This window comes from Hylobates moloch, unplaced genomic scaffold (genome assembly GCF_009828535.3).
Source record: "Hylobates moloch isolate HMO894 unplaced genomic scaffold, HMol_V3 SCAFFOLD_1, whole genome shotgun sequence".
Taxonomy (NCBI): domain Eukaryota; kingdom Metazoa; phylum Chordata; class Mammalia; order Primates; family Hylobatidae; genus Hylobates; species Hylobates moloch.
In genome coordinates this window covers 163,838,281-163,858,840 of record NW_026652276.1, presented here as the reverse complement: position 1 = coordinate 163,858,840, position 20,560 = coordinate 163,838,281, and positions in this window count along the sequence as shown.

The window sequence follows — 20,560 nt, the reverse complement described above, 5'->3', positions numbered from 1 at the left end:
TTGCTGCTCAGCTTTTCTTTCATAAGCCCTCAGATATAATATTTCTTAACCTTCTTCATTGGAGAACATTTAAAAATGGTGCATGTTCATTGTTGCCAACATTCCTGACTGGTAAATTGATAAATAGATCTTCCTGTTGTAGTTCTTGCACCTGCATGAGGCTGTCGTCCATAACATGCTTAGCCAGGGTGTAGTGGATGCATCTGCTTTATGAGTTAACTGACAGAATTTGTTTATAAACCCACTGAAGAGCTAAATGAAGCAAAATGCATTATCGTACTTGCTAATTACATTTCATTTCAGCTGAAAGCTTATTACAGATACAGCCTGAAAACCCGACTTTTTAATTTTGTTTACAGTCACTTCTGCTTTGACTTCAAACCCTAGAAGATGTTTTTCTCTACAAAATTAAGGAGGATCAAAGCTGGCTGGAAGACTCTGTGGTATTGGTTAATATCTCCTGAACTGCACTTGCTAATAAGAAAAGACTTTTACTTCCGCTACAGATTGGTATCACTACTTGTTCTAATGGACTCCTTAAACATCCAGAAATGCACAATATTTTCACTTGCCTTTAACTCACCACTTTCTGGGAGGAATTTCCATCTCTTATACACCCAGCAATATGACTGTAAGCACAAAACAAGCTGACCCCCAACACCACACATATCTGAACTAGCCACATTCTTAACACTGTCACGTCAGCTCAAATGTGCTCTCCTCCTTTTTCATCAAAATGAAACTGTCCCCAGAATGTCATTAACCACTAGCTTTGTGTGTATTCAGGAATGGCAAAACCCATGCTGACCTTGGCTCCATTGCTAGTTGACCCTTCCCACATTCCCCCTAAAAAGCAATTTTCTCCTCCCACCATCTCCATCAATCTAGAGTCATCAAAGATGATCATTACCTCTACTACCTTCTAGAAGAGTCACCTGCAAAATTGCTGTTCTGTATAGTGACCCTGAATCTCTAGGCTGTTTAATTTAGTTCACTTCTTTATAATTAAATTAGACTGTCTTATATTTGTGTATTATAGTTACTTCTTCCTTAGCTTCTCCATTCTACCACAGCTGCAGATGCTACCTCAGAAATCCATCATAAGCTTGTGAAGGTAGCAGAAACAGCAGGCGCTGAATTATCTGGATATCGCTGACAAAGGATTTGTTATTCCCTTCTTTGGTGTCCCTACAGGGCAGTTTTCAAAGTCTCTGGAGTCCTCTGGGGGTCCCTAAGATACTTCAAAGGGGCCATGGGTTCAAAAGTATTTTCATAAAAATACTAAGATATTATCTGCCTTTTTCATTGCATCATCATTTGAACGGATGGTTCAAAAGCAGTTATAGCTACAAGTGCCAGTACCTTAGTTTGAATCAAGGCAGTGGCACCAAACTGTGTAGTAGTCCTAATTGTCATCACTGTGTACTCACAGGAGAAAATCCAGTGTAACTTAATAATGTCCTGGTGAAGCAGTAAAAAAAATATTAATTGTATTAAATCCCGACCCTTGAGTGCAACAAAATGAGAGGTATACATAAAGCACTTTGCTGCTTACTCAAGTACAATATACAGCTATGCAGATATCTGAGTTGAGAGCTAAAATAGCTGGGGTTTTCTTTTCATAGAACACCATTTTGCTTGAAAGAATGACTGACAAACTAAGGTTATTTATACTTAGGTGTTTGGCAGACATTTTGTCAAAAATGAACAAAGTGAACTTGTCACTTCAAGGAAAACAACTGACAGTATTTGTTGCCAACAAAAAAAGTTGAGCTTTGAAACAAAAATTAGAATTTTGGAAAACTTGTAACTGCCACTGTGAGCTTGACAGCTTCCCCGATACTTTAAGGCTTTTCTGATAAGACTGGTGTGATAGTAATGAATGTGATCTGTTGATACTGTCTTATGAAATGTGTCAACATTTGGAAAATCTATTTAACTCAGTGAAGCAACATTTTCCAAATGACCAATGCATGATGTTACAAAATCAGACATGGGTAAAAGGTCCATTCAAAGTGCAAAACAGACTAGTTGATCTTAAGTTAATGGTATGACGAACAGGAAAATTCATTGATAATAGTTTCAGATTCTGCATTGCAATTATCTTTTAAGAAACTGCTACTTGTGGAGTTTTGGTGTAGTATCACAGAATAACAATTATCCACAAAGGTTACTAAATACTCTTTCTCACTGTAAGAGGCTGGGTCTTCTTCATATACTTCAATCAAAACAATGTATCACAATAGATTGAATGCAGAAGCAGATGTGAGAATCCACTTACCTTGTATTAAGCCAGAAATTGAAGAGATTTACAAAAATAAAATATCGTTCTTCTCACTAAATGTTTGTTTTTGAAAATATTGTTACTTTTTGTTAAAATATGTTAACATGTATACTTACTGCTTTTTAAGAAAAAAATCTTTTTAACATTTCTGTTTTAATTTCTAATATAATAGATACCAATAAATATAACCCATATAAATGAGGGTTCTTTGGAGTTATTGACAATTTGTAAGAGCGCAAAGGAGTCCTAAGACCAAAAAGGTTGAGGCCTTCTGTTCTAGTTCATGCCATGGTTTGCATAGAAAAATTATCTGTTGTCTAACTCATAAGTTAGACATTACTTCAAAGTAGCCATCTGCACACAAATGTTTTGTATTTGCATGTATGGCAAAAAATACACTAAATTTCTAAAATTTTGTGTACCTTAATAAGCAAGCTCTGTAAAGTTAAATTTGTAAAATTTTGCATTAAATAAACTAAGAACACCTGTTTTACAATGGTCTAGTGTCCTAGACCACCAAATTTTTCACTATGTTGAATATAATCATTCTTACAGGCAAAAATCTTTAAGGAAAAGACATATGGTTAACTTTGTGTTTTTTTCTTTTCGAATATATGTATTTAATGCTATAAAATATCCTGTAAGCACTGTTTTTACTGCATCCTACAAATTTTGATGTTATATTTTAATTTTCTTTTTTATTACATATTTTAACTTTATTTTAGGTTCAGGGATACATGTGCAGGTTTGTTATATAGGCAAACTCATAACTCGGGAATTTTGTGTACAGATTATTTCATCACCCAGGCACTAAGCACAAGCATAGTGCCCAACAGTTTTTTTTCTCTGAATATCTCTCTCCTCTCCCCTTCCTTCCTCCCCAGTATCTGTTGTTCGCCTCTTTCTGTCCATGTGTTCTCATTATTTAGCTCCCTCTCATAGGTGATAACATGTGGTATTCGGTTTTCTGTTCCTGTTTTAATTTACTTAGGATAATGGCTTCCAACTACATCCATGTTGCTGTAAAGGACATGATTTTGTACTTTGTTATGGCTGTCTAGTATTCTATGGTATACATGTACCGCATTTTCTTTATTCGGTCTACCACTGATGGGCATTTAAGTTGATTCCATTCCTTTGCTATTGTGAATAGTGCTGCAATGAACATACAAGCACATGTGTCTTTATGGTAGAATAATTTATATTCCTCTGGGTACACACCCAGGAGTGGGATTTCCGGGTCAAATGGTAGTTCTGTTTTTAGTTCTTTGAGGAATCACCACACTGCTTTCCACAATGGTTGAACTAATTTACACTCCCACCAACAGTGTATAAGCATTCTCTTTTCTCTGCAACCTCACCAGCATCTGTTATTTTATATTCATTTAATTCAAAATGTTTTAAAATTTCTCTTGAGACTTCCTTGACCCATGTATTATTTAGAAGTATGTGATTTAATTTCTAAATACTTGGGGAATGTTTTCCAGCTATCTTTCTGTTACCGGTTTCTAGTTTTATTCTATTGTGATATGAGAACATACTTTTTATGATTTCTATACTTTTAAGTTCTCTGTGGCCCAACATGTGGTATTTATTGGTAAATGTTCCTTGTGATCTTGAGAAGAACGTGTATTCTGCTGTTATTGGTTGGAGTATTCTATAGATATCAATGAAATCAAGTTGATGGATCCTGCTGTTCAGGTCACATGATCAAGACTGATTTTTCTCCCTGTTTGACCTGTCAATTACTAACAGAGGAGTAGTGAGGTCTCCAAATACAATAGTAGATTTGTCTGTTTCTCCTTGCACTTCTATTAGTTTTGCCTCATGTACTTTGATGTTCTTTTGTTAGGCACATACACATCGAGGATTGTTATATCTTCTTAGAGAACTGAATAATTTTTCATGATGTAATGCTCCTCTTTCTCCCTCATGATCTTCTTTGTTCTGAAGTCAGCTTTGTCTGAAATTAATATAACTACTTCAGCTTTCTTTTGATTAGTTAAATGTGGCATATCTTTCTCCATCTCTATATTTTTAACCTATTTTTTACTTTATATTTAAAGTATATTTCTCATAGACAACATATCTGAGTCTTATTTTTCAAACACTCTTAACGATCTCTGTTTTTACTAAGTGTATTTAAACCAGTCACATTTAAAGTAACTATTGGTACAGTTGGATTAATATCTACTATACTAGACACTTTTCTATTTATTTCATTTCGTTTGGTTTATTCTCCCTCTTTTACTGCCTTCCTTGGTTTTAACTTAGAATTTTATGTAATTCCATTTTGTTTCATATATTATTGTATCAATTTTACTTTAAAAAGTTAGTAGTTGCCCTAGAATTTACAATATACATTTTTAACTAATATAAGTCTACTTACTTTCAAATCACACCACCACTAATGATTAGTATAGGTGTCTCATTACAGACTATTCTCAATTTCTCTCTATGGCCCCTTGTGACATTGTTGTCATTCACTTCTCTTATGCGTATGTTATAATCACCGAATGCATTGTTAGCTTTGTTGCTTTCAACACTTTTTTTAGATCAATTACAAATAAGAGAAGTAAATGATTTTACTTCATTTATTTTTACTTTGACACTTCTGTTTTCTGAATATAGAATCAACTTTCTAACTTCTTTATTCCTGAAGACGTCTTAACATTTTTTTCAGGGTATGTCTACTGGTGATTAATTGCCTCGGTTTTTGCTTACCTGAGAAAGTATTTCTCCTTCACTTTTAAAAGATAATTTTGCTGGATATGGAATTCTAGATTGGTGGTTTTTTTTTTTCTTTCAGTACTTTAAATGTTTACTTCCACTCTGTTTTTGCTTGCATGGTTTTCAATGGGAAGCGTGCAGTAATACTTGTCCTTATTCCTCTATAGTACAGTGTCTTCCTTGCCCCACTTTGGCTTCTTTCAGGGTTTTTTCTTTGTCCTTGTTTTGCTGCAGGTTGATTATGATATGCCTAGGTTTTTTGTTTGTTTGTTTGTTTGTTTGTTTGCTTTTCTGGGTTTTTTGGTTTGTTTTTTGTATTTATCCTGGTTGATGTTCTCTGAACTTCCTGGATCTGTGGTTTGGTGTCTCATTAATTTTGGAAAATTCTCAGCCATTATTACTTCAGATGATTATTCTGCCCTGCCCTCAATTTCTTCTCCTGGTATTCCAATTATGGAGATATTATACCTTTTGAAATTTTCCCACATTTCTTTGGGGTTCTATTCTGTTTTCTTTCTTTTTTTAACTTTAATTCTTGTTTCTTTTTGTACTTCAATTTAGAATGTTTCTATTGACTTATTTTCTTCAGGCTCACTGACTCTTTCTTTAGTTGTTTTGAGTGTACTTGTAAGCCCATCAAAGACACTTATAATTTCTTTAATAGTTTTTTTTATTTCTTTAGATTCTTTATTAGACTTTCTGTCTCTCTGCTTACATTACTCAAATATTCTTGAGTGTTGTTTACTTTTTCTATTAGGGTCTTTAACATATTAATCATAGCTATTTTCAATTCCGTCTGAATTTAAATTCCCAACCCTAATTCCAAAAGCTATGCCATGTCTGAGCCTAATTCTGATGGTTGTTTTGTCTCTTCAGACTATGTTTGCCTTTTATATGCTTTGTAAATTTTTGCTGAAAACCAGACATATTGTGTTGGGTAATAGGAGGCAAATAGGCCTTCAGTGTGAGGATTTATGCTAATCTGTTTAAAAGTTGGATTGTGTTTAAAATTTTCTATAGCTATAGGTGCAAAAGGACTCACCTTCCTCTAATGTGCTTGTTTTTTCCCCATTTGACTTTGGGCTTCCCTAAGTTCTACTCCTCAAAGAGCATCTATGTCTTGCAACTCTTTCAGCTATTATCTACTATTATACTGGAGCCCTGTTGATGTGGTGGTGAAGTGTGGAGGAGGGGAAGCATTGTAACATCTTACAATATACTCCCATTGTTTAGGCATGTGTCTCTGAGTTGTGAACTTCAGAAAAATATAGCTCTATCTTCTGACCTCACTTCCCCCTTTTGGTGAGACAGAAAGGTTAGAGGGGACTGGAATGGGAGAAATGCCCTTTCCTTAGCTGAGATAAAGCTGCAGTAATGTCTTTGCCCCTGGACAGTAGTTCTTTGCTAAGAAGCTGGTCATATTTCACAATGATTACTCCTCTTCTCTAGTCAGAACCATGAAGGATCTTTCTCAAATTTTCAATATGAGAACCTGCTATGGTTGCTATAAATAAAATCCATGATCCCCTTAACACTGCTACATAAGATTGTGGTTTCCTTCATGTTAGCAGGCACTCCCTTTTGTTTTCTTTGGTAAAACAAGCTAGCATGTTCAAGGTTCCAATCTGGCAAGATACCGAGAATGACCTGTAGCCATCAGCCCTCAAGGAACTGAATCCTGCCAACAACTGTATGGATGAGCTTGCAAGTGGATCCTTCCCCAGTTGAAACTTCAGTTAAGACCACAGACTCTGAGCTAACACCTTGATTATAGAGTTTTGAAAGCGCATGAAGCAGAGAATCTGGGTAAGCAATGGCCAATTCCTGAATCATAAAAAGTGTGAAATAATACTTACATGTTGTTTTGAGCTGCTATTGGGAGTAATTTGGTATGTAGCAATAGATAACTAATATAATATACACCAGAAATAACAAGTTGAAGAAAAAAATTCCATTCACATGTTTAATGAAAGTAGAAATTTATCCACTCAACAAGATTTTGTTATTGTGTTGCTCCTACAATATGCCAGATCACTGAGTGAGCCACTTAAAATATAATGGTAAGCTAAAAGCAAACACAGTATAAAATTCTAGAAGAATTGGAAATTCTATTTCCAACTGGAAATGATGGGATCCATATGCATAAAGTTATTGCATTGAACAAAAGCCTTACTAAAATATATAAAATATGATTTAAAATATGTGTTGAAAAGGATGCAATACCCTTGGATAAGCCAGAAATAAGCCTCCTGGGGCAAAAACTTTGGATTCATTGCTGCAACCTCAGCACTCAGACCAGGACCTGTTTCATGATACGTGCTCAATAAATACTTGTTGAATAAATGAAATGTTAAGACAGTTCTCCCAAATGAATTCATGGGCTTAATGTAATCTTGATACATTAAGATTTTATTAAAATAATTTTATAGTATTAGGCTGGTGCAAAAGTAATTATGGTTTTTGCCATATAAAAGTAACAGCAAAACCAGCAATTACTGTTGCATCAACCTAATAAACTATATTATATAAATAGGTTATAAAGATAATAAGATTTATAAAAATAATTTATAAAAATAATTCAAAAATCATCATGAAGGATAAATTTACAACTTATATAAAAAATTGAAAAAGAATTCTTAACACTGTAAAACTAATAATACAAACAGTAGCACTAGTACAGAGAATCAATCGGCAGATCAAGTGAATGAAACTCAAAACTCTGAAAACAACCTAATATTTATTTTTTCAAACTTTATGACAAAGAAAACATCACCAATTAATAAAATTAGGCTGCATTTGAGTGTTGAGAAAATTGGATATTTAAGGAAAAGAAATTAAGACAATGTTGGGTTCAGACAATATACAAAAATAAATTTCATATGATTAAATGATTAAGTATTTAAAAATCAAACAAGTTAAAATAGATATTCAACTCATCTCAGTATATAAAATGGCATTCTAATAATAAAATTAATAGAGGAAAATAATCAATATTATGCCTATAAAAATGAAACATTCTTGAACCTGAAATATGATCAAAAAGCAAACTTCAAATTTACACAAATATTTATAACCAAGGTGACAGATAGTGATAGCTAAACTTCACCTATAAAGATACCTTTGTAAATCAATAAGAAAACACTGTTACCTTTTAAAAATAATTCCAACTTTTATTTCAGATTCAGGGGGAACATTTACAGGTTTGTTATATGGACATATTGTGTGATGCTGAGGTTTGAGGTACGGATGATCCTGTAGCACAGGTAGTGAGCATAGCAGGTTTTCAACCCCCCAGTAGTTCCCAGTGTCTATTATTGCCATCTTTATTCCATGAGTACCTAATGTTTAGCTCCCACTTATAAGTAAGAAAACACAGTATTTGGTTTTCTGTTCCTGTGTTAATTTACTTAGGATAATGGCCTCCAGGTGCATCCTGGTTGCTGCAAAGGACATGATTTCATTCTTTCTTATAGCTGTGTAGTATTCCATGGCATATATGGACCACATTTTCTTTAATCCACAATTGATGGGCCCTTAGATTGATTCCATATATCTGCTATTATCTGTGAATAGTGCTGTTATGAACATGTGAGTGCATGGGTCTTTTTGGTGGAATGATTTATTTTCCTTTGGGTACATATTCAGTAATGGGATTGCTGGGTTGAATGGTAGTTCTGCTTTACGTACTTTGAGAAAGAAATCTCCAAACTGCTTTCCACAGTGGCTGAACTAATTTACATTTCCACCAAGAGTGTATAAGCTTTTCATTTTCTCTGCAGCCTCGCCAGCATCTGTTGTTTTTGGACTTTTTAGTAATTGCCATTCTGACTGGTGTGCAGTGATGTCTTGTAGTGGTTTTTATTTACCTTCCTCTGATGGTTAGTGATGCTGAACGTTTTTTGTATTGTTTGCTGCTTGTATGTCTCCTTTTGAGAAGTGTCTGATCATATCTTTTGCCCACTTTTTAATGGGATTATGTGTTTTGTTTTGTTTGTTTGTTTTTGCTGAAGTGTTTAAGTTCCTTATAGATTCTGAATATTACACCTTTGCTGGATGTATTATTTGCAAATATTTTCTTTCTTCCATTCTGTAGGTTGTCTGTTTACTCTGTTGATAGTTTCTCTTGTTGTGCAGAAGCTCTTTAGTTTAATTAGGTCCCACTTACCAATTTTGTTTTGTTGCAATTGCTTTTGAGGTCTTAGACATTTCTTTCCCAAGGCCTATGTCCAGAATGGTGTTTCCCAGGTTTTCGTCTGGAATTCTCACCATTTGAAGTTTTATATTTAAACCTGCAATCCATCTTGAGCTAATTTTTTTATATGGTGAAAGGTAGGTGCTGTTTCATTCTTAAGCCAGCTATCCCAGCACCATTTACTGAATAGTGAGTCCTTGCCCCATTGCTTATTTTTGCCAACTTTGTTGAAAATCAGATGGCTATAGGTGTGTGGCTTTATTTCCGGGTTCTCTGTTCTGTTTCATTGGCCTATGTGTCTTTTTTTTTTTTTCCAATACCATGCTGTTTGGGTTGCTGTAGCCTTAGAGTGTAGCTTGAAGTTGAATAACATGATACCTCTGTCTTTTTCATTTTTGCTTAGGATTGCTGTAGCCATTTGGGCTCTTTTTTTTTTTTTCTTTTTTTTAATTCCATAAGAATTTTAGAATATTTTTTCTAATTCTGTGAAAAATTACATTGGTAGTTTGATAAAAATAGCATTGAATCTATGGATTGATTTGGGCAGTATGACCATTTTAACAATACAGATTCTTCCAGTCTATGAGCATGGAATATTTTTCCATTTGTTTGTGTCATCCATGATTTTGTTTAGCAGTGTTTTGTAGTTGTCCTTGTAGAGATATATCACCTTATTGGTTAGATATATTCTTAGGTATTTTGGTTGTATGGCTATTGTTAATGGTATTGTATTCTTGATTTGGGTCTTGGCTTGAATATTACTGGTGTATAAAAATGCTGCTGGCTTTTTATACATTGGTTTTATATCCTGAAACTTTACTGAAGTCTTTTATCAGCTCTCGCAGGATTTTGGCAGAGTCTTTAGGGTGAAAGCCCTATTATCTTGATTTTAAAATAGGAAAAAGGACATGAACCGATGATTCATAATAGAAAACATGCAAATGGAGAATAAAAATGATATAATTTAATCTCAGTACTAATAAAAAGCTTTGTTAAATAAGTAGATAGCATTATTTTTATCTTTGAAATTGGCAAAATTAAAGAAAACACACATGGTAATATTTAATGATAATGAGGGTGTAGGAACTGGGACATTCATATATGGTTTGTGAGAGTTTAAATTGCTACAAATTTTGGGGGAAAAATGAATAATATATATATCAGGATCTCCATAAACTCAAATACTCTTTGTTTAAGTTAGGTCTATTCATATGGACAAAGATCTGTATGCCACTGTTATGAGAGCAAAACAAATGAATAAAACAATGGCAAAATTACCTTACAATGTAAAATTTCAAGAATATGGAAAGGATTGAATTTTTATGAATATTTAATTTTTATGTTGCAATGTTATATAGCTTTTGAAAATTATGTTTTCAATGATGACATAAAAATGCTTACAAGGCTGGGCGCTGTGGCTCACGCTTGTAATCCCAGCACTTTGGGAGGCCGAGGCGGGCGGATCACGAGGTCAGGAGATCGAGACCACGGTGAAACCCCGTCTCTACTAAAAATACAAAAAAATTAGCCGGGCGTGGTGGTGGGCACCTGTAGTCCCAGCTACTAGGAGAGGCTGAGGCAGGAGAATGGCGTGAACCCAGGAGGCGGAGCTTGCAGTGAGCCGAGATTGCGCCACTGCACTCCAGCCTGGGTGACAGAGCGAGACTCCGTCTCAAAAAAAAAAAAAAAAAAAAAAAAATGCTTACAATACAATGTTAAGATGAGGTGGAGAGGTGGGAGTGGAGGATGGAAAATGGATTTTTGTGTGTGTGTACAGTTACCCCTCCACATTTGGGGGTTCCACATGTGTGTATTCAAGCAACCTCAGATCAAAAATATTTGAAAAAACAAATTATGGACATGTACAGACTTTTTTGTGTCATATTCCCTAACAATACAGTATAACAACTATTTACATTTATATTTTATTGGGAGTATAAGCAATCTAAAGATGATTTAACATATACAAGAGGATATGTATAGGTTATATGCAAATACTACACTCTTTGATATAAGGCACTTGTATCCTTGAATTTTGGTATTTGCAGGGGTTCCTAGAACCAATCCCCCACGTATACTGAGAGACAACTATATATTCATAAGCACATGCTAACAGATAAATAAATAAATATATATATGAAACTGTTTACTATTTAGTCCAATGTTTAAAATGTTTATAAAATAAATATATATGTATTTTAACAATAAATCTTTAAATGCAAGTTACATTGTTTCTTGTTTTCTGTCAATGTGAATTTGAAAATTTTCTCAATTTTGTATTGTCACTTTTTTCTAAATATAGTGGTCTATGCATCATAGCATTAACCTAAGGAAATAATGTACTCCTAGCTCCCATATTCTGGATTCATCAGGTTTCTGTTCTGTTTTTTAGAATTTCTTAGTAACCTTGTTGCATTGACTACCAAATACGTGCAGACTCGTGATTGGAAACAGAATATAATCAATGAATCAGAAAATCCACATGCTTGGTGGTAGCAGTAACATTTCATTGTTTTGGATTTGCATTTGTGATCATAACCCTTCATTTAGCTAAGAAGCTACCAGGGCCAGCTGGCACAACCTGTGCATTCACACTGGGCCCCATGCTTGGCTTAGTGCTCTGTGATCACCATCTTGAAATTCTTAATTTTTAAGTAGGAGTGTCCCACAAATTATATAGCCAGTCCTGAGTTTTACAAATTAGTTTAAATTCTGGAAGGGGCCAATGGAGAGCCAATCCCTAGCTAAGGTGGATTCATCAGCCCATCAGCATTAAACCATCACAGAAAAATGAAAATCTCTTAATGTTTTTAAAGGCCTTTAGGAAAACACAATTCCACAACCACTTTTGCTAGCCTGTCCTTTATTTCATAATTTCTAGTATTATAAATTTTGCATATGTTTAACATAAACATCTCAGTTCCAAATAAACAATTTTTTAAAGTTTTCATCTCCAATAACAGAGAGTTATGACACATCAGTTGCAGCACTGAGCACCTACTATGTTTCTACCTCTGTAAAATTTGTTAATATCTACCCCACTTTTTTAAATAGGATTTTTATAAGGATCAGATGAACATTATAAATATAAAGTGCTATAGAGAAATAAGCTGTTGCTTAAATAACATATCTTTGTTTTCTCATTATAGATGTTTAATAAATTCTTTAAAAATAGTATTGAGTACTCTCTTACTTATAAACTATCTTTAATGTTTAATGTTAGTGAATATTAGCATACAATTGACACTTAAACAACATGGGGGTTAGGAGCACTGACCTGCCTTGCAGTTGAAAATCCACACATAACTTTTGACCTTTCCAAAACTTAGCTACTAATAGCCTATTATTGATCAGAAGTCTTATCAATAACATAAACATTTGATTAACACATATTTTATATATGTATAATATACTATATTCTTACAATAAACTAAGCTAGAGAAAAAATGATATTAAGAAAATCACAAAGACGAGAAAATATATTTACTATTCATTAAGCGGGAATGAGTCAACACAAAGGTCTTCATTCTCATTGTCTTCACGTTGAGTAAGCTGAAGAGGAAGAGGAGACCTTGGTCTTGCTGTCTCAGGGGCGGCAGAAGCAGAAGAAAATTCAAGTTTAAGTAAACCCATGCAGTTCAAAACCCCTGTTATTCAAGGGTGAGCTGTCTTTTAAAGGCTTATCTGTGATCCCTTACTCATAACCACTTCTTCATAACTTACCATTGGCTCATTCTCTTGTAAAGCCTTCCCTGACCCCTCTGAAACCTCTGTATTTGAGAAGAATCAGGAATTGGATGCATCCCTTTTTAGGTTCTTCCACTTATGGTATTTGGGGCTTTTGTTATGATCCCGAAGAAAATCTGACTCCCAGGTCCTGGGGTTGTGGAGCTGTACACGTGCTATTCTTTCTTTGAACTGATATTTCAAAATTTTGTCCCATGTATTCTAACTTTCTTACTAATTTTATTTAAAGATCAGTAATGGTTCATAGTTTTTGAGGGAGACACAGAAAGATTAAATGAAGGAAATCACAAGCTGCCCAGAATGCCAAAGGATTTGAGAAAAGCAGTTCCTAAAGCTGAAGTAGTAAAACTCAACAACTTGCTAAAACATTCCATATGAGGGGAAAAAAAAATTTAGGACCGAGGAATTAGTGTGCTGCCAGCATAGAGACTATTTGCTAGCACTTGGCTAGCACTAAGTTTTATGTATTGCTAACAAGATGCTGATAACGTGGTTTCTGAAAGATTTTCAATGCTTGGCAAATACACTTATTCCTTAGTGTTTTATACTCAACATTTTCAGAAAAATCTAGGTTTCTTAAACATATATCCCAGTTATTTTAGCGTTATGCATAGAGCCCTGAATTTTCACTATTTAATACACATTCCAAAGGCTGTCCATATTTGGCCCATGCAGATAAATGCAAACAATAGGATGGATGTTTCTATCCTGTGCTATAAGTCCTCCAGCTTAACATTTTGAGTCTGGACAATAGATATAGCTGAAAAAAGATTTGGATCCAGATTGTCTACCTTACATTCTCATAGTTGATATAACAATGCTGTCAGCTGAGGAGTTTGAAGAGCCTAAAAGATTCTCTTCCTCCCTCCTTCAGAAATGGTGCTGAAGAATGAGACCTGAGAACCTAATTTGCTTGCATATTTGTACCCCATCTTTGAATCAGCCTGTAAGCTAAGCAGCTGCTCTGCAGGCTTCTCTGTTTCTCTGAGAAGAATCTTGCTCAATTTCTTGGGGAGGGGGTTGCTTCTTAGCCAAATCTGCCAATCATGTTGAATCTTGAAGCGATCAATGAGGCAAATTCAGATAAAGAGAACCCAACAACTGCCAAGACTGATCGGACACCTGCTGCTAAATGTTGGAGATTCAAAGATGAATAAGATGATTCCTGCCTTTAAAGAACTCACCATCGGAGGGGAAGCAAATATGTAAAGAATTACAGTAAAATTTAAAAATGCTACACACAGTTCCTCATCTTGAACTGAATATACACTCCTCATACTCTCAAACCAATTGTCACATACCTTCTTTTGCTTACACAAGCATCTCTAGAACTTGTGAAGTAATACAATCTTTGAAAAATATTTATATAATCCTCCACATCTTTCACACGAAGAAAATGCTGATCATTTTCAGTACCTACCTCTTAGGTGTTGAGGAAAACCAGCAGAGTTCTCACAAGTATTTCTGGATTTATGTTTAGGTTTGACGAATTAATTGAGCAGGAGAAAGAAGGATTAGTCACTATATAGTTTTACAATTCATCAGCAATTTCAGGGCTCCATTAGCCAAAGCTGGAACATTCCACAGGAACGATCTTCATGAGGATATTGAACAGGTTTTATTCTGTGATTTGTTTTGGAATGAAATTCTACTCACTCATTTGTGAATGAATGCTGTTCAACACAATTTAAATATTTAAAAACAGCATTGAGGGTGTGAGCTGTTGTTTAAAGATAAACTGTCATGCTTCAGCCTAAAGCACATTTTCCCAGTGGTCATTATTCTACACCTAGTTGGTTAGAAGCCAAGGAGTTTGTCATCACCGGTAGCCACCTACCCATCATGAGGGAAAAAGCATCATCTTTTTGGTTGTAGCTGGCATGAGGATATATATGTATCACATGGGCAACCTGCAAATTCTCTAATACAGTTTGCAGCTGAGAATGCAGAAATGTGAGCTTAGGCTACAAGAGCAGATGAAGTCTTCTCTGAACACCTGTTTGTTATTGAGACAGCAATTACTGTATAGTTGAGAGGGAAACCAGGGAAGATACCCCAACCCACTGCAGCTTGAATTTTTAAGCTGAGCCTATATAAGCATATGCATTTTAGATTTGATGCTTCTTATATCTCCAGTGTTGATGAATGTTTCCTTGATTGATGGTCTAGAGGACATTTAGGAATCTCTGTCAGCAAAACAGATCCTTTAAAGTTTCTTAGACTAACAATAGTCTTTTAAGTATGAACAGGGGGTTGTAAGCTTTGATTATGCTTTGCTTTATCTGAGAAGAATCCTGGGAGTGAATAAGTACTGTGGTCAGTTTAGTCCCATGCCATTCATAGTCCAAAGGCAAAAACGTAGTGTTGTCACATTTGAAAAGTGGCATATGTTTTCCTGGTAATTACATCTTATATGTTTACTATTCAAAAAATGCAGGTGTGGGTTTTTGAACGGTGTCCAGTGACAATGTGCCTGACTGGCAGCAGTTCCTAAGTGAGTCATGTTTCACTGTCTGTCGTTTTTTATAACTGTTTTCACCACTAATTTGGTTCTGTGATGCAGTGTGCAATTAGTTCTATTATGAAAGCAGCTGTCTTCAGTTTTACAATGGCACTTTCCCCTTTGGCTTACAGAGAGCTTGTTGTGGTTCTGCTGATGTGATGATAGGAGTTGTAAAGTGGTACCTAGATGAGCCGCACTGGGCCCGGATCTTCCCTGTACACAGGATTCTTGCTTACTCACTGCTACTCTACTGCTGTTTCTCCCAGCTCAGTTAAAAAGAGGGTCACAAATTAAGTTGCCTCTTGCAAGACATGTCCTGTAAAGATTGGTGACCAGGCCATTTGTACCATTGGAATCCTGTTGTTTATAAAAATTCTATTTGAAAATGATGTATTAGGTCAAAGTTGAGATGGGGAGGTACACTGGGCAGAAAAAAAAGGATTGTTGTGTTTGGTTCACTTTCAAACATGAGGTATGATATTTAAGATTCCAAATGAAGCCTGAATGTAGCAAATGCCAGTATATGAACAATAAAAAATTGAACATAATGTTTGTAGTTAGTTGGGGTGTTATAATATGCTTTGGATTTTCCTGCTCTCTGAAAGAACATCCTATTTTCACAGGAGTTTCCATGATTTTTGATTCTTAATCCCAAGTCTCTTCTGACATCCAGAATTCTCCAGGAGACCTAGAGCAATGACCATTCTGAGCCCATCTTTCCTAAGAGGAGCCAATAGTTTGAGCTTTCCGTTACAAGCATAATTCCCTACTAATATCTTTAGAACATTGCTACGCAAAGTATGGTCCCCAGAATTGGAGTAACACATCATCTGCAAGCCTGTTAGAAAACAGAATCTATGGCCCCACCCCAGGCCTACTGAATCAGAATCTGTATTTTAACAAAATCCCCAGGAAATCTGTAAGTATACTAAAGTCTGAGAAACTCTACTTTAGAACTGTATTATTTGCTCCCAAAGCCACAGCTATGTCTGGGAACCTGACTGCTACTTATTAGTGATTGTTTTTTTTTTTTTTTTTGAGACGGAGTCTTGCTCTGTCGCCCAGGCTGGAGTGCAGTGGCGCAGTCCCGGCTCACTGCAAGCTCCGCCTCCCGGGTTCACGCCATTCTCCTGCCTCAGCCTCCCAAGTAGCTGGGACTATAGGCGCCCGCTACCACGCCCGGCTAATTTTTTGTATTTTTTTTTTTTTTTTTTTAGTAGAGACGGGGTTTCACCGTGTTAGCCAGGATGGTCTTGATCTCCTGACCTCGTGATCCACCCGCCTCGGCCTCCCAAAGTGCTAGGATTACAGGCATGAGCCACCGCGCCCGGCCTTATTAGTGAATTGTTAATGAAAATCACTGAATTTTACTGAATTTAGAGAACTTACGATCAACTGACCTATCTGGTTCTTTTATTTTTTTTTAATTGTCCATTTCTCCCTTTTTAAAATGTAAGCTCTTTGAGCACAGGTACTTTCCCCGTTTTGCCCGTTAAAGTATCTGTAGCAAGTAGCAGAGTGCCTACCGCATATTTAGCAATCAACAAATATTTGTTGAGCTGAACAAGTGAACAAATGACTCATGATAAATAAAATGTGTGCTCAGCAACAGAAGCAGATCAAATTCCATAATCCCATGGTGTTTACTCAGAACCTTAGCACATCAGTGCCTGGGGCAAGAGGTGAGGCAGAAATTGAGACAGGGAGTGCAGGAGTTCAGAACCTGTACTGTATTGATAGTCACAGAGGACACCTGGGCTGTCTAGGGAAGAAGTGGCAACGCTGAAATTTTTTCCCCCGATATTTGGCAAGTGGCAGGGTTATGAGTCTTGCTGGCAAGATGTAATCCACTCCAGTTGAATCAAAATCTTCCTTGAGAATACTATCCCACATATACTGCTGGAAAAGCAGTAAGAGGGGTCCAGGAACATGAGGGTTGGTAGAGTGACCAAATCTTTCTGGTTTGCCTGGGACTGTCCGAATTTTAGGACTGGTAGTCTCACATCTCAAGAAGCCCCTCAGTCTCAGGCAAACTGAAGTGGTTTCCCTACTTGAGTGTTTGCCATAGCACTATGTCTGCTGAGAGCCCCTGCCGAAAAGGCGGAGGACTTGGGGCCTTTGACAGACATTTAGATTTTTAGGGCACTTTCATGATCCAATCAAGAATGTCCAATAACAGAAACTTACCTTGAGGCAGATCCCTTATGTTCATCCAGTGGCTTAAATCCCACTAATTTCATAAAAGCGTTCTTTAATTTTGTCTTTAGTTTAATATGAGCAGGGACAGACTTTTTCCACACAAAAGGATGGCTCACTTAAAAGCACCATCTTACAAATCTTAGTTTTGTACTCTAAAGGTGCTAATATTTGAATTGTCTTGGAGGTACACTGCTCTAGGACCTGAGTCATACCTTGTCAGACATGCTTTTACACATTAAAGCCACATGTGTTATTGTCTTAAGTATTTCCAGATATAATTTGACTGCCATTTCCAAATGTTCTTATTTAGTTCTTTTTTCTTCCTAAAAACAAATAAAAAGATGGACAGGGTGGGGTGGGATTGTGGCATTATAAAACCAGGTCCAGATTGTTACATTGTAAAGTGCTTTAGTTTGATGAGAATGCTTTTACCTAAGCACAATAATATTTCAGCTATGTAACTAAATGGTATTACTTAATGGTTTAATCTATAAATAAAGAGTTTCACACTTTTGCCATGAATTTACTGTCATGGTGGTCAGTGGTCACTATTTTAAAGAACATGGGATTGTTGGAAGCTGGACTTTCTTCAATTAAAAATTAGGTTTTCATTAATAAAAATGTCTAGGGTTTAAATATTTTAATTTATTCATTAAAATAAGTTCAGCAAGATAGTATAGAAAGTTTGAGAAATAGTGAGGGAAAGTAATTTAGTGCAACTGTTCTATTACAACTGTTGTAATACAATTCTTTAAAATACTATTGTCTCATAGAGTTAATATAGAAAACATTGAATATGATACATGGTTATAATTGAAAAAGGCTAAACAAAGCTATTCCCCAGACTCATGTTTGATTGTTTAACATACCTAAGTGACTTTAGAATAGCTAAGTACTATATTACTGAGCACTTGATAATGGCAAATGCAATTACCAACTGAAGTGCATTAATATTTTCTGAACTGCATTTATTATTTTGATTGCAAAATCATTTATGATTCCATTCATAAAGCATGATTTTATTATTTGCACTCATCTGTTGGACACTCTTGTAGGCTGTGTTTTCTTATATTTACAGCAATATTCTTAACTGATATTGCAACGTACTGGTTTATCAGAATTCATTAGGAAGTGTGTTGAAAGAAGTTATGACTAGCAATAAGAAAACAGTCCAAAATTTACAAATTATTTGCTTTTAAAAATAAATTAGAGTAGCTCCAGATTATCCAAGTCTTTTTATTATGCTGCGCTTCCTTGAGTGAAAGGCAAAAGGAAGGGGTTTGAGCTAGTGGGGCAGGATCAGCTATGCCCTGCCTTCTCTGCTTTTGTACAGCAGTCTGAGGAGTGTGACACACGGGAAAGTAGAAAAATATTAAGAATGATTGGCGATGTGATCAAAAAGGAAGAACCAGGATGCAGGAAAATTAGGATATTGTCTACAAAATTCAGTTTATTCCTGTTTTGAAGTGTAATGGAAAGAAGAAACCCTTGCACTAATGTTCATTCAGAAACAGGTATTAAGCATTCAACAGATACTATGTGCATCAGTTCAGGTCCTCTGAGAAACACTCACCAAGAAGAGATAGACATGCAAGAGATTTATTTGAGGAAATGCTTATGAAGAATAAAAGGAAAGGAAGTAGGAATATACAGGAGAGCACTTAAGACAATGCAGGTCTGACCCACGTGAAAGGAGAGAGGGAAGAGGGTTAGATAGGAAAGACTTTGACGACAGTATAGTTTTGAGGACATTTTGGCCACGTTTACCAAAATTCCCTGAGCATAATAGTTGAATGATGCACCCCCCCACACCCATTCGCCTAAAGATATGTTCACCCAAGACCTTGCATACGACCTTATTTGGAAAAGGGCTTTGCAGATATAATTAAGGTTCTCAAGACAAGATAATTCTGTATTATCCAGGTGGGCCCTAAATCAAATGATAAGTGTCTTTATAAGAAGACACAGAGGCGCGGTGCAGTGGCTCATACTTGTAATCCCAGCACTTTGGGAGGCCAAGGCTGGTGGATCACTTGAGGTCAGGAGTTCAAGACCAGCCTGGCCAACATGGTGAAACACTATCTCTACTAAAAAATACAAAAATTAGCCAGGCATGGTGGTGCGCACCTGGAGTCCCAGCCATTCGGGAGGCTGAGGCATGAGAATTGCTTGAACCTGGGAGACAGAGATTGCAGTGAGCCAAGATAGTGCCACTGCACTCTAGCCTGAGCAAGAGGAGTGAGACTCTGTCTCAAAAAAAAAAAAAAAAAAAAAAAAAAAAAAAAAAAAAAAAAAAAAAAAAAAAAAGAATTACAGACACACAGAGGTCATGTGAAGACAGAGGTAGATGTTGCAGTTATAAGCTAAGGATCAACAAGGACTGCTGGCAGCCACCAGAAACTAGGAAAGAAGCATGACATGGATTCTCCCCCAGAGCCTCTGGAAGGAACCAGCCCTGCCAACAGCTTTATTTCAGGCTTCTGGCCCCAAAGCTGTGTGATAGACTGTATTTCTGTTGTTTTATGCCACCTAATATGCAGTGATTTGTTATGGCAGTCACAAGAAGCTTGTACACAGAGTTGAGGTTGCCCCTCGCAGGAGTCCCACATCCCACAGGAATGGTCCAGCACCAGCACTCTGCCACGTTCATCATTAGTGGGGAGTAGTCCAGGGGAAGTGTGGCCTCACCATGAAAATGGTAGTACATTCAGAGGGGTGGGAGCTGCTGCTACCATTTAACTACACTTCCTACGGGAGTTTCTCTTGAAGGAGACCAGCTGATGCATGTCCATGGCTGCCACATTATGAAACAGAAAAGAAGCAAAGGGCAGAGAATACAGTCTTTGCCTTCCAGAAGTTTAGTTGGGTAAACCAATGGGTGTTACACATGTGAGAATACAAGCAT